The sequence below is a fragment of the Canis lupus genome, chromosome 12, assembly GCF_003254725.2.
Source record: "Canis lupus dingo isolate Sandy chromosome 12, ASM325472v2, whole genome shotgun sequence".
NCBI classification, from domain to species: domain Eukaryota; kingdom Metazoa; phylum Chordata; class Mammalia; order Carnivora; family Canidae; genus Canis; species Canis lupus.
The window spans coordinates 8,494,291-8,508,535 of record NC_064254.1 but is presented as its reverse complement, the minus strand read 5'-3'; the positions used below and the strand labels follow the sequence as shown (position 1 = coordinate 8,508,535).

The window sequence follows — 14,245 nt, the reverse complement described above, 5'->3', positions numbered from 1 at the left end:
CAAACTATCTGGCTTAAATAATCCCAAATACAGGCAATACCATGCCAAAGGCAAGTTTTAACATTTCTACCCATCAGACTTTTTCTAGAACTATTAAAAGGGGACTAAGTAGACTGGCTTGGATGTCTCTCTACTACCTGATTCTATTTAATAACATCATGTAGTGAATATCAAGGGGAAACAAAAAAGACGAGAATCAAACATATGCCTCACAAATGAAAAGTTCTCAGAAAAGTGTGTTGAATGCAGGGATGGAAAGACAGAAGAAATTTCTAGTCTGGGCTCTGTCATTAATTATGTGACCTTGGGCAAGTCACTTAACCACAGTATGGCAAATCATCCCACTGACCAATAAAACCTCAATGTCCTCATCTGTAAAATGAAGGGGTTGAACTATTGGATCTCTTACATCCCTTCCAGTCCTAAAATTCCAAAATATACAAGAATTATCTTGCATAAATAGTTTCTGAGTCATCCAGGATTGAACTAAGAATTCTGTAGCTAGAAGAAATATATCCCCCTAGGTTCTGCAGAAGAAGGAAGGGCACAAGGCTTTCATCACCATTTTAATTATCATCAAGCATTTAACATATGTTTAATAAATGTAAGATCCTGAGCTGCATACTAGGTGAATTGAAGCTTCATTCCTGATCCAAAGGAGCTTATTTTCAGTTATAAAGGAGTCATAGTTAATAGTTTATATGTCAAGGAGAAAAGGAAATCTAGATATTAAATATGATAGTTTCTGTACTTTGAGCTAGAATTTTTCCTATAAAAATCAAGAGCCTGCAGCAAGCATTAGGCTCAAGGTCTAGGCTCTAAATCTGGTGAGCTTCCTTGGGTACCTCTCTGGGAGTGCCATACTTATCCAACTGAAGACCAGTAGAGACACATTACCTGCCCTCCTCACATATAATATACAATGGGTATGTGGAGCTTAGTGACAAACCCAGATAAGTGCAGTAGATACTCCTTTTTTTTTTTGTATATTTTTTATTGGAGTTCAATTTGCCAACATATAGTATAACATCCAGTGCTCATCCCGTCAAGTGCCCGCCTCAGTAAGATATTTCCTTTTAAAAGAAAGGGGGGTTCCTTTCCGCCTTTATAATGTCTAACCAGGCATATAGTTTCAGATCCCTCATTAGAACCTAATTCGACTTCCTAGGATTTGGGTTCCATAGCTTTTTGGCTCTGCCCTTGGTTCTAGTCTCTGGATCATCCTTCCCCCCACTCCCACCCCCCGCCCCCCGCCCCGCAAAGAAGTGCCCTGTGTTTGCAATTGAGCAACTTTTTTTGTTTGTTTTGTTTTTACAACTGAGTGACTTAGCTTACTTTCTACCTACAGACATTTGAGAATCTAAAGGTTTCTTTATATTTCATACTATCTCTGTCCACTTCAAGCCAAACTAATACAACTTCCTTAAAAGCTTTATGGCCTACCTGCATACCAATGTATATAATCTACTCTGTTAGAAAAAACCCACACCCATGAATCTCTTCAAAGATGAGTCCTTCTCTACATTGGGCTCCCTGTGAGGCTGCTGTGGGATGATACCCTTAAAATCATTAGAAGCTCTATTATTTAACAATAAGGATCTATGAGACATGCTCTTAAAATCCTTAGGAGAACTTTTGTCTGTCTAAGAGGGTCAAAGAAATACCACTCTAGATCTTTAGGAGGTCTTTTTTTAAAGATTTATTTATTTGTTTTGGGGAGAGAGAGTGCATGCAAGAGAGGAGGTATGGAGTGGGTCTAGGGACAGAGGGGAGAAGCAGACTCCCTACTGAGTCTGGGCCCAAATGGGGGCTTGATCATACCACCCTGACATCATGACCTAAGCCAAAACCAAGAGTCAGGTGCCAAACAACTGAGCCACTCAGGCACCCTGATCTTTATGAGATCTTGACAAAGGATCTTACCATCCCACTCTGGATGTCATCTTTTCCAGGAAGCCATTCCTTAAGAACACTTTGCTGGCTGAAAAGATTTTTCTGGACCTTGTTCTTTATTTCATTTTTCTACTCTCTCATTTAATATCAATATCTAATATTTTAATAGAGGCAGCTAGGGGTGCCTGGGTGTCTCAGTTAAGTGTTCAGCTCAGATCATGATCCCGGGGTCCTGGAATCCAGCCCCCTTTTGGGCTCTCTGCTCAGTGGGGAGCCTGCTTCTTCCTCTCCCTCTGCCCCTCCCCCTGCTTATGTGTGTGTGTGCTCACTCGCTCTGTCTCATGAATAAATAAAAATCTTTAAATATGTATATATATATTATGGGCAGCTTAAAGAAATCAGGAAGCACCCTTATCACTCTTCCTAGAACTCTCCCTAGCTAAGTCATTGAATTCATTAGGTACAACTACTTACCACATTATTGCTGGTGACAATTTTGCAAAACTTCCCCCACTACATGAGTCTATATTTCTCCAGCTCAAATAATATCTCTCTCAATACCTGGGAAGCCCTCATCAATAGCTTCCTCAAGGCTTCTGCTAACACTCTCTTAAAACTCCATAGGTGGGCAGCCTGGGTAGCTCAGCGGTTTAGCACCGCCTTCAGCCTGGGCGGGATCCTGGAGACCCAGGGTCCAGTCCCACATCAGGCTCCCTACATGGAGCCTGCTTCTGCCTGTGTCTCTGCCTCTCTCTCTGTTTCTCATGAATAAATAAATAAAATATTAAAACAAAACAAAAAACTCCGTAGACTTTCACTAACAGACTCTTCAAGTCCTTTCTGGCTTCCTACTGCTGTCTAGACCCAAAGCCAATGCCACATGTTACAGGCTTTTGTTTACAGCAATGCCCTAATTTCAGGTAGCAACGTTACCAAAATCTACTAGTTAGCTATTTGCTGCCACTCCAAGCTTAGTGACTTAAGGCAACAATCATTTTATTATCCCTTAATTTCTCTGGTTCAGGACTTTGGTAAGGGCTTGACTGAGTCGTTCTGGTTTAGGGCTTCTCACATGGTTGTGGTCAGATGGTAGCTAGAGCTAGAACAGTGGCGGAAAAAGATGCTGAAGAAGTTGAGAGCTGTCTGGGCCCCTCTTCCCATTGTCTCAGGACCTCTCCATTGTGGTCTCTGCATGGGCTTTCTCCTAACATGACAGCCCCCAGCATATAAGCATCCAGATTGCTTGTTTAGCAGCTAGAGTCTTCTAGAGTGAGAATTCCATCTAACAAGCCAGAAGCTGCATTGCTTTGTATGATCTAGACCCAGGAGCCATCCAGAATTACTTCTGCTCATCCTGTTTGTTATAAATGAGTCACAAGTATCCGGATTCAAAGACAAAGAACTTAGACTCTACCTTTTGATGACATAGGGACAAAATTCCACGTGGGATGGAAGATAGCATTGTGTCCATCTTTGGGAAAATACAATGCACCACACCTAAGGTATAGAATATAGTGAGGGCTAGGGATGGTAAATGCAAAGTGCCTGGCATACAGCCAGGTATTTGCTAAATAAAATATTATTATTATTATTACTCACGTTATTATTATTTCTATTATTCAGTATGTTTTTTTTCCTGAGTATTGTCAGAATCTTCTCAGATATTGTTTTAACTTCTTTTTTCCTCCCTTTATAACTTGTATCATTTCCTTTAATTACTAGAAAAAGTAGAACACTTTTATAGGTAATTTTAGATCTCATAAAGTCTCAGAATATTAGAACTAAAGATATATTATTTATCCTCTCAAGCAACCGTTTTATGTTAGAGATGACAAAGCTTAGCACAGCAAAGTCACTTGCTGCATGCACAAAGTCAAGCAGGTTATCAGTAACAGACACCAGACTCAAAAACTACTTGTTTAGATTCTCAAACCTATACTTTTTCTTATGTAACATCCCTACTTCTCTCATCAAGAAAGGTATGATGACTCACTTCTCCTCCTTTAGAATAAAAGCTTCTATTTTCCCTCGTTGTACAACCTCACAAGGCTTTCTGCTTTCACATTGTCTAGAAGCCTGCTGCTGCAGGGGATCAGAAGGTTTACTTGGAATCCACGATGCTTCTGTGGACACATTTAAGTGTTAGAACCCACTGACATTAGGGAATGCAGAGATGGAGCCTCTCCAGAGGAGAACATAGCACAATGCTTCCTCTCTGTCCTGGCATTTCTCATCTGAAACAAGAACTCTGATGGCCTAACAATCACGTTCACTTCTCCTGTTTTATTAATATCTTTGGAGAGATACTTCAGGCCAAATTTGTCCTTTGAGCATGCACATTTAACTTCCATTTAATTTAGTAAGAACAGTTACATATATCCAAGAGTGAAATGTGGCCAGAGGATAAAAAGAACAAAAATGTCACGGGTCACATACACCACCAGTAGTTCATTTCTGAATGTATTTTCCGCCTTCTGCTTTCTGGGTCGTTCCCTGGAGTCTGTGCCTGCTCTAAAGAAGACCTTAATTTTTCCTTTGGAAAAGACTGATAACAATATAAAGCCGTAGTGCCTCTAGGTTTCTTGTAAGTAGTTTTGTAAGGTTTGGTTTGCTCATTTGTAAGACCTTTATCCTTCCGTCCCCTCCTCAGGTGGCTCTCCCTGGCAGCTTTTTTCTTGGTTTGATGAAGCCAGTCAGTGAGGGCAATGCTCCATCCTGTAACAGTGTGGCCACTTGAAGGCATTGAAATACTATTGCCCTGGTCATGGTCATCATCCCTTTTTGTTCTTCACTTTTCCTGTTGGAGGTTTTTGCTCAGCTGCTAATATTGCTCATTTTCTATCCTGGCAACAAGTAAGAAATAATCTCAGGTTATTTTTAATGATAACAGTAATTACACATGTCTGTGCAGACGTCAGTTCCAGCTGGGATTTCTCTCAAGTCCATTGCCATGTCTACCCCCTGATTTTTTTTTTTTTAAACTAACAGATGTATTCAATGAACACCAGTTCATGTGATTTTGAACAAAAACAATTTGGGAAATTGTTAATAGCTTTCCTTAGGAAAAAACAAAGCTGAGCCTCAAAAAGGAAACAAAAATCCTGCAAAAGAAATCCGAATAATTAATGGCCAAAAACCTCAGATTTCAGATACTGGCCTGGGCACTTAAAATTGATGTCAGGGAGCAAAGTAAGACTATCAGAGTAGAGCATCAGATGGATGCAATCAAGACATTAGAGTTTATGAAATTAATGGGGACTTACTCATGTAAACTAAACCCACATAGATAGGGCTATAAATCACAAAATGTCAAGTGACAAGAATTAACGATATTGTTTACCTTTACCAACCAAGACAGAATTCTAGTGTTTGGTTAGGGAATAGCCAGTCGGAACAATGTCCCTCCAGTAGGAATATGTACATGGTTGAACAGGTATTTGCTTATATGACAGTTATTTACAAAATGCCAAGCAGTGCCGAGGATTATGTCAGGTTTTAGGGAGTCCTAGTTAAGTAAGATATTAACATAAGTTATAGGGACTGGATATAGTCCCTAGGCTCTTGGAGCCCACCACCCAGGAAACAGGCAGGGATAGTAGTCAGCTTCAGATACACAGGAAGGAGACCTCACCCAGACCCAGAGAGTCAAGGGAAGCTTCTGGGAGAAGGAGGGCATCTCTGTTGAGTCCTGAAAGTGTGAATAGCAGGTGTTCATGAGGCTGGCAGGGCAGGGTGAAAGGAGCAAAGTGCTATATAAGCATTCACTCTTTCTTTTACTGTTCTTTCTTGTGTGGGGCATTCTTTCTAAAAATGTGTCCATATCCTTGTTCAGGCTACTCATCAGTGGCTTGCCCCTTTGTTATGGTCCGACATACCTGAGGGGACAGCACACACCTTTTGTGATAGCTGCTCTCCACAAGCTGATGAACCAAGGGGACAGAGATCAGAATCCCCCACTGAGAGGTGGGAGTGCGGGTGGTGCTTTTTCAAGCTCTTCCTGGAGAATCCTGAAACTATTGGTTGTATTAATCCATTGCTTACTGTGCGCCAAGCCCTGTTCTGAGTGCCAGAGATTAGAGTGTGGCTAAGATACAAGATTCCAGCCTTAAAGGGACTCGTATTCAACTAAGTGCGACAGTTAGTGACCACGTAATCAAAGATGCCATTGGTGCTTTGAAGAAAATCAGTCAGAGCACTGAGAGTTGGGGAGGATGGAGACAGTGATTTTAGATAAAATATTGGAGATGATCTCTTTGATTAGGAGACCTGTAAGTATTTTCACATTTCATCATACCTTAAGTTTCTAGAGCTTTCCTTTCTTAAGTTTTGGAGACATCCTATCTATGAAGTAACTGTGCAGGTAGTTAATCTCACCCACTCTGTGTAGACTGTATTAGTGTCACTGCTAGAAAATAACCCAGTGTCCCAGCCCTGGGGGCACCATTGCAGGTCCCTTTCTACTAACCATACTTACTGGCAGTGTGACAGTGGGCAAGTTGCATCACCTCACAAAGATTTAATTTCCTCATCTGCAAAATGGGGAAATCTTTAGGCCAAGGGTAAATAAAACCCTGTGGGTGAGGGGTGACAGTGAATTGCCGGGAAGAGAGAAGCTGGTAAAGGGAGTGGTCAGAGTGGAGAAAAGGGGCCAGAGAAAGGGGTCCAGGGGACACATTGTGTGGACTTGGCAAGAGTGGCTTCCCTCGGGGAGGCAGACAGGAGACTGAGGAGGGGCAGAAATGAGGCCAGTCACAATGGCAGGCTGACCACCTGAGCCACCCGACTGCCCTATGGCCTGGCCTGTGAATGAAGGAATAGTGTTACCTTTACATAGAAAGGCCCAGTCTGAAGGAGAGGGGATGTCGCCTAATGCATGGAGCAAGCCCACCAACGTTCACGGTCCAGGTGGCTCTCAGTAATTGGTTTACTCCAGTTATACTGCCAGCTTCGCACACATCTGGGGCTCCTGAAATTAATCACTTCTGTCAATCAATCAACCATAGACTTTTTGTTGCCTGGAAAATAAAGTTCAAAGTCCTCCACAGGTCATGGGCCTGTCCGCACTTCCCGCTTCTGTCCCTCCACCTCCCACCACTTTGTTTCCACTGGTTCCTGTCCATACTGCTCTTTGCTCTTTCCCACAACTCATACCTTCATCCTCGCAGACAGATCGCCACCAGCCATGCATTCCCACAGCACTTCTGTTTGCATTGCTTTTATGATCCTTTATCACATCGCGCCTTCCATTTTCACTGCATGTGGGGATGAACGTATTCATCATAGTAAGCCTCCTCGACTTCTTGTCTTACACCAGGTACCAGCTGCTCAATAAATAATTGCGGACCTAATTAAATAATTATCAAGCATCTGCTGTAGAGCAGACCCTGTAAACAAAATGAGTGAGTTGAAAGCGTGATCCCTGCAACACACTAGGGAGATAAAGTAGAAATGCACAGGTGCACGTGTAGAGTGGTGTATAATAAGCACAGAATAAATTTTGGCAGCAGTAAGTCCTTTTCAAAGTGTTCCCCTCGCTCCACGCCCTCCTCCTCATTATCGTGTGTCACACTGCACTGAAACCCCTGTTTACACGCGTGTGGGCCTCCCCCACACAGTGAATTGAAGAGCATGGAATATGACTGATTCATGTTTTTATCCCTGGTTCCTGGCCCTCGGTCAGAATTCAATAAATGTTTCTGGAATGAATAGAACAACTAGTCACCATGAAATGTCACTTTTAAATACCTTGTCTTCCGTCAGAGCCTGTCTCATTTCATTTATTGATCTTGCAATGCTGGTAGGCTTTTTTTCCATTTCCTTTTTCTCTTAGGGCTAATATCCTGGATATTACAGCCGCAGTGCTCGAGTTTTCCTTCTGAGTCCTGGATAAAGGCCTGGAAGAGCAGCGAAACATTTCAGTGCCGTGCCCTTAATGTTGGGGTCAAACCTTAGATCTCTTTCAGATGCTTGAAATGCATGAGTTTAAAACCTGCTCTGTATCCGTGGATTTCAAATTGTTATCATGAGTGAAAGACTGCCTTTTGAAATGCTAGCAGAGAAAACTTGGCACGTCGGCCAGAGGTACACCCCAGTGTGATGACTCATAATGTGATGTGGCAGGTGGGAAATCTTTTTAAAAATCACTGTTTCCTCATAAACTCGGCTGCAGAAATCAGATGTGGAACTGGGTTGGGGGTTGTATGTGGCAGAGATGGAGGAAGGAGCTTCAGGAAAACAGCCATTGGAGGGAGAGGACCTTGGTGCACACAAGAAAGGCTTGTGGGCATTCTTCGACTCTAGACTATTCACTCAGTTTGTGTACTAGCCGAATACTTTCCTATTTCCTTCTCCTTCAGACTATATTTTGCCGATTCAGCCCCATTTATTTCTCCCCCACCCCAAAGAGTAGAGAGCCAGAGAGAAAGGAGAAAAATACGTCAACTCTGTTGACTATTTTATGAATCACTCATAATTTCTCTTGTAGAAGGGGAGAGGGAAGGAGTGGAAGAATGAGACTGTTAACTAAAATCAAGGTTTTAGGTAATTTGTTACTTTGATTATCCTTAATTTTCTATTTATCAAAAGGAAGGAAGGAAAAGGGGGGGAGGGAGAAGGGAGGGAGAGAAGAAGGGTGGGAGGGAGGGAGGAAGGGAGGGAGGGAAGGAGAAAAGGAGGGCAGGTGGGAAGGGAAGGAAGGAAGAGAGAGAGAGGGAGCAAGGGAAGAAACCAGAATCCCTTCACCACCCAGAGATTTCTGACAGCCCTTGTGGGTATCTTACTTTGTTCAAGAACTGCTATTTCTTGTAATTCCACAGTGGTCCCCTCCCTGACATCCATGGCCTGAGAAGTCACTTGTTGTCCTGCCCTTGCCAGAGTTACCCTGGTCAGGCTCTTACTTCTAGCACTCCTCAAAGCTGTAAAACTCAAAAAAATGTCAGAGCTTCCTTACCTTCTCTCCACCTCTCACTGTGCCAGAGCCACACTGGCATGAATAGATGGCTCGCTCACAGACCTGGAATAGTATATTGTGGTTCCTGGCATCCTCTTGGAAGTGACCTTTCAGGTCTGACCTGCTGTCTCTCACTCTGTAGTGCTCAGACGTGAGGCTCAGAGGGATTGGGAACAGACACTGCACCCTCTTCTCTCTTGCCTCAAATGCCTTCTTCCCTTTTCCCTTATCTGGTGGTAGTGGTGTGGGGACTGACAAGCAAACATGCTCCTCATGGGACCACCCTCCAGTTCAGCAGACACTACCAGTAATGTCTGGATTTCAGTTTGATCTCAAGATACGGTACCTGGTATGCAAGTAACAGTTAATAGAACACTGGAGAATTTGGCTCAGGACTCAGGATCTCTAGACCCCTATCTTAAACAGCAAGTGAGGGTTGGGTTGGGGTCTGGCCAGTCCTTATAGCTGTGATGTGGATGGCTATTCTTGGTGGGGCCCAGAAAGCTGGAGATGCGTGTGATTGATAGTGCTGCCTGCCAAGGGTTCCAGGGTCTGTGTGTGTGTGTGTTGGGGGGGAGGGGAGGTAGTATCCCATTGTAGGTCCCATTGACTTTAAGGACCTAACAATCTCACCATGGAATCAGAGTTAAGCATGAAATACTGATGGTAAGTATCTTGGAGGTCACAAGGAATAGATCAGTATGGATTCGAAGCACAGTCTTTAGGGAAGGGAGGGGCCTTGGAAGACACTGGGGCTCAGGATAGGCAGAGGGCAGGGTGGAAGGCACCCCCAGACATAAATAGCTCAAGGAAAGGCACAGGGATGGAAATGCTCAAGAAAAATGGCAAACTCAGCCTGATGGGAGCCCAAGGTTCTTGTTGGGAGTCTTAACAGTGGACATTAGATTGCATCAGTTGGGAGGGTGGGTGGGTTTGTGGAAAGCCCTAAAAAGTCAAAAAGAGATGTTTGAATTTGATGCAGAGACCATAAGGAAACGTTTCTGGCAATCTGTCTAAAGGGGTATTTGGGAAGATTAATCTGGCAAGGGTTTATAACAGAAATTGGAGAGGGAAACACTAAGAGATTAGCTTAAAAGGCTCTTATGTGATTCATCCCTCAAGGAGTTTTACATTTAATTAGAAAGTAAGGCAGCAGTGTGCATTGTACATATTCTTGGAACATGTGTGTGTCTTTCCTAAAAAATTGTAAAAACATACTTATTTTATTTTTTGAAGAGGTAATACATCCACATGGCTCTTAAACCCAAACAATATAAAGAGGTGTACAGTGAAGGAAGGAGTTTGCTCCCACCTTTGTCCCAATTGGTCTCATTCCCACCTGGCACCTGCCCCACCCCACAACATCATCACCCTGAACCACTTTCATGGCTTCCTTATGTATGTTTCCAGAGTCTCTTTATGCAAATCCAGGCAAATATTAAAGTATGTTCTAATCTTTCTTCTTTTTTATACAAAAGATAATAGCCTATTTAATCTCCCTTGGATTTTGCTTTTTTCCCTTAAGAATTGATCTTTTTCTTTCTTCGCTTAAGAATTGATCTTAACGATTTTGGCATATCATTCTTCTTGTCAGCTGCATCGTCTTACATTATGTGGAGAACCAGAACTGTGTTGATGGATGTGTTTTCTAACATCCTTTTGATATTGTATATGGTGCTGCAAAAGATAACTTGCCCTTATACCATTTTGTATGTGTGTGTATATCCACAGAATAAATTTCCACAAATGGGCTCATTGCATCAAAGTCCACATATATTTATAGTTTTAATGGAGATTTGTAAATTGCCCTCTTCAGGGAGTTGTACTGATTTGCATTCTCACCAGCAATACCTGGGATCGCCTGCTTTCCCACAGCCTTGCAAACACAATGGTTATCACTTTGGGGGCTTTTCTGCTCCATTAGTGAAATCTTCATGCAGCTCTAGTTTGCTTTTCTCTTATAAGTTGAACATCTTTTCATATGTCTACGGGCCCAGGGGATTTTAAACTCCTTCTTAGGGGGCTGACTTCATCACTTCTGCACCCCTCCCAGAACCTCCCCAAAGGCCTTGCTACAGAGCAGGTTTTCAGTCAAGATTTATAAACCCCAGAAATGTTTGCATGAATGAGTAGGTAAGTCACTGAATACATCGTCATGCTGTTGCAGCTATAAATCCTCAATTAGATATGAGTCTTCCCTGAAGCAGCATAAGATAGAATAAGCTTACAGAGTAGATATAAAAGCAACATATATGTATGTTCAAAGATTACATGCCATATTCTAAGAGTGAGTAATTACTTTCCTTAGGTTGAAAAGTGAAGAAACTTAGATGAAATACCTTGTTCATCCCCAGAAACGGAAGAAGGAATCCCATAGCTCTTTTCCATGGTTTCTTGTTCATTTAAAGAGTGGTTTGGAGCTAGTATGATTAAATGGTTTCCATAGAACTAGTAGCAAATTAGAAGGGCACAATAAGGCTCCAGCGTGTGGGTTCCTCAGGCTCCTTCCACTTCATTTATCCTTAGAACACCCAGAACTCAGATCCTGTGGCAGTGTAAACTGTCACTAGCTGGAGTCTGAAGCCTGAGTTTCTTTCTTTCTTTGCTGTTTCTATGTGTTCTCACATCAATTACTGTGAGTCATAGCAAAGCACATTTGATCATTCATTTGCTAGTTTTATGAATTATATGGAATTCCATTCTCCAACAGCACGTTTGCCAACTGTTTGTTTTATGCTGTCTTCAAAGAGAAGTCACTGCTAGACAGGTAGAAGGTGAGAACAATGACAGCAAGAACACAGCAGAACCTCCATGGTGTACTCTTACCTGAAGTGACTGATCTAACAGTTGTGCATGAACTTAACCATAGTCCCTAAAGGAAAGCCTACCCAGAAGAAACATGAAGCCCTCTACCTGCTTATGGAGTTCCTCCTTCCCCCTTAAACGAGAGTCACAATCACAGCCCAGAATATAAGATCACGTCAAGCCGGGAGCTTGGTCAGCTGTGACAGCCACCTAAAAGGGGGGGAAGCAGAAAGAAGATAGGAAATAAAGAGAAATTCAAGTTAGAATCCTGATTCCAGACCTTCTATAACTAAAAACACTAATGAATATTGCCAGGGATCTAGGAAAATAATGTGACTGGGGACTCAGTATTTTAAATGGATCTGGAGATGAGCTATTAAAAATAAGGATACTTGGAAAATTAAGATACTTGCAACCTTCCTATTATTGATTCTTTTCCTTTCTATTGTTACTTTTTTGGGGGGGTGTTAAAATGGCAAGTCAAGAAGAAACAGCTTTAACACATGTTCAACATTTAACAGTCTATTTAATACATCTGTGTCTGTTGTGTCACCTCTTCCTCCAAACACCCTGTGTGTTATTTCCATCTCTACTACTCACCCATTTTGTACACAAAGAGGAGCCAGAGGAGGTTGAATGACTTGCTCAAGGTCACATACTTCATAAAGAGGAGACTTTGACTCAGGTCTTCTGAACCCCAAACTGGAGCTCTTTCCAGGATTTGTTTCTTAGCTTATTGTAAAATTGGTCTCAGGGAAGAAATCCTGGCACTGAGGAAGTGCCAGAAAAGAAGCATTACCTTCACTTGCAGCAACAGAATCATTCTAAAATTGTTTTGTGATGATCTGAATCCATAGCAACTGTGCTGGATCCAAACAGGGTTAAGTGAGTAGTTGATGCCTCTGGATGATCACCCTGGTGATGATGCCACAGGGCAACAGGTCCACTGCAAGGCGGTTCAACTATAAGTTAGAACTGAAACTACTCTTTAAGATTTGCTACTTATTACCTAGAGATAAACTTGCTAATTCATAATTCACAAGCCACAACATGACAACACACAGTTCCATTAAAGATTTGTTTTGTTCTCTCACATGACCATTCACAGGAGGAACTTATCAGTTCCAGCCCATTCATTATCATGTTTTTGTGATCAGTGATTATCCCCGTGGAAAAATGGAAATATTGAAGACTCAAGCTTTCTGCAATGAAATATAAGGTTGTTAAGATGTACTTCATTCATGCAAGTAAAGACAAAATTTATTAAGCATGTATTAATAAGCAGTTACCTTAGTTACCAGATGCTTGCAATTAAAGAGACCTCTTAACTAAGAAAGAAATTGGCTTCAAGAATAAATAGGTTAATGGCCAGATAGGTAATATATTTATTAATTATTTTACTTAGTGTATAGTCATGGCTTACATATAATTAAAGATTTTTAAATATCTCAAACTCTTAAAAATAACTGCCAGTTTGAACATTCCCTTGTCAAAGATTCCTTCCCCCAGTCATTACCTGTTTTCAGATAAAAGCTTTTCTACAGAGTAACACAGAAAAAAATATAAAACCTCTTTGGAAGTACACATCTATTATTTCCAAGGATTGGATTTTCCAAAGGCCAAATAAAGAACAGAAGTGGGTGATATTGTCATGGTCAGAATCATGGTCTTGCATCAGAACTCAAATGAATTTTCCACAAAGAAAATTATTCATTGAAAAAGGTTGTATCCTGAGCTTTCTACCATACTCAAGTTACCAAATTAATCAGTGAAGCTCTACAGCTGCAGGGAAAATAAAGCTAAAAGTCAAAGTTACAGATAAATATACCCAATGTTTTACCCCTGATTTCTGTTCATTTTTTTGGCCTCATATCAAGTAGAATCATTTATCCTGTACTAGTGGTAAACAAAGTTTTTCAGATAAGGGAAATTTGCAAAAAACTAAAGCTTATCTCTTTCTTTTTCACTTTAACCAATTTTACGTCTCGACAAACATCCTAAAAATCAATTGCAATGCTCTGTCAATGTAAGGAAGGTATATTATACAATATATAGTCTCTTCCTGATACATAGAGCCCAACTTCTTAAGCTCAATATCCACAGGTAAGCAGCAGTGGGTCTACAGAATTCAAAGCCACTAAATTAACATGAAGCAAATCTTCTTGTACATCTATTAAACTGGAGAATGTATAGAAAAGTGTGAAGTTCAGTATTCTTAAAAGGTTTTGTCATGTCACACATCCAGAAACATTAACAAAATCTTTTCTACCTAAATCAATTTTGTTCCTTTTTTCTTTTTCTTTTTTTTTTTTTCCTTTTTTCTTTTTAGGCAAATGCCTAGAAAGTAGAAATTTTTATGCTCAGTAACTGATTGGAAAATGTGCAATGTTTTTATTATTGGAGAATCTTGTGGTATTGGCATTGCAGTTACATTAAAACAAAAAGAGTAAGATGGATTTATCAGAGGCAGTGTGAATTACACTGGTCTGCTTGGCCAGGGCTCATCTGTAGGAGCAGAAAATCTGGACTGTTTGATTTTTCAGCAAGACTATGAAAGCCCAGGCAGCTACAATTTTAAAAACTAGAGGGTCACATTAG

General features: G+C 41.3%; 1 protein-coding gene and 1 long non-coding RNA gene across 23 annotated transcripts in view; one reads left to right on the top strand and one right to left on the bottom strand.

Annotated features, from left to right (window-relative positions):
- KIF6 (kinesin family member 6) overlaps positions 1–14,245 on the top strand; it is a 380,576-nt gene that overhangs the window by 220,490 nt on the left and 145,841 nt on the right. The gene's annotated exons all lie outside the window — the stretch shown is intronic.
- LOC112641542 (uncharacterized) overlaps positions 1,281–14,245 on the bottom strand; it is a 61,152-nt gene continuing 48,187 nt past the window's right edge. For 2 of the 6 annotated variants that reach the window (XR_007401122.1, XR_007401121.1), the window contains 6 exons: positions 12,248–12,593; positions 11,756–11,857; positions 7,639–7,787; positions 7,045–7,214; positions 6,718–6,859; positions 1,281–4,736 (listed from right to left, as the gene is read on the bottom strand). This is a non-coding gene — a long non-coding RNA (uncharacterized LOC112641542). Of the gene's footprint in view, positions 4,737–6,717; positions 6,860–7,044; positions 7,278–7,638; positions 7,788–8,672; positions 8,808–11,755; positions 11,858–12,247; positions 12,594–14,245 lie in introns of all 6 variants that reach the window. The other 4 variants (XR_007401124.1, XR_003124691.3, XR_007401123.1 and 1 more) reach the window with 4 other exon arrangements.